Here is a 516-nt window from a genome sequence, read left to right as displayed (position 1 = left end):
AGGGACAGTTCAAGAGAGGAAGACCTTGGATAAGATGGATTGACTCAGAGACTGGGGTAATGGGGGTAGGTGTGTTAGAGACAATGAAATTGGCTCAAGATAGAACAGGGTTCAGAGCTGTTGTACATAGAGTTTCTATAAGTCAGAGTCAACTAAATAACATATAGAAACAACAGACTCAAATTGATTGAGATGAATTAGTATCAAAGTCAATAAGAGCAGGTAAAATAGAACTGAAAAAGAGTCAAACTCCTGTTCTCAGCATGTTCAAGCTATTTATTCTTTCACAAGGGATGTGGTTTAAGAAAAATTATTTACTATTATGGCTTCCTTCTTCCTCGTGTTTAGAAGGACCAGAAAAATAGATGTGGCTACCAGGAAGTCATCTTAACAAAATAAATATAACCATAAGTGCCAAAAACGCTGACTATGATAAGAGCTTTGAGCATTCTTCCCCGCCCCATTTTATTTTTTTAAATTTTAATCAAGATTTTATTGTAAGTTTATAAAGAACTT

This window comes from Elephantulus edwardii, unplaced genomic scaffold, assembly GCF_000299155.1.
Source record: "Elephantulus edwardii isolate Elephantulus edwardi_28Jun2011 unplaced genomic scaffold, EleEdw1.0 scaffold00179, whole genome shotgun sequence".
Lineage (NCBI taxonomy): Eukaryota > Metazoa > Chordata > Mammalia > Macroscelidea > Macroscelididae > Elephantulus > Elephantulus edwardii.
Note: the sequence above shows the minus strand (reverse complement) of the source record.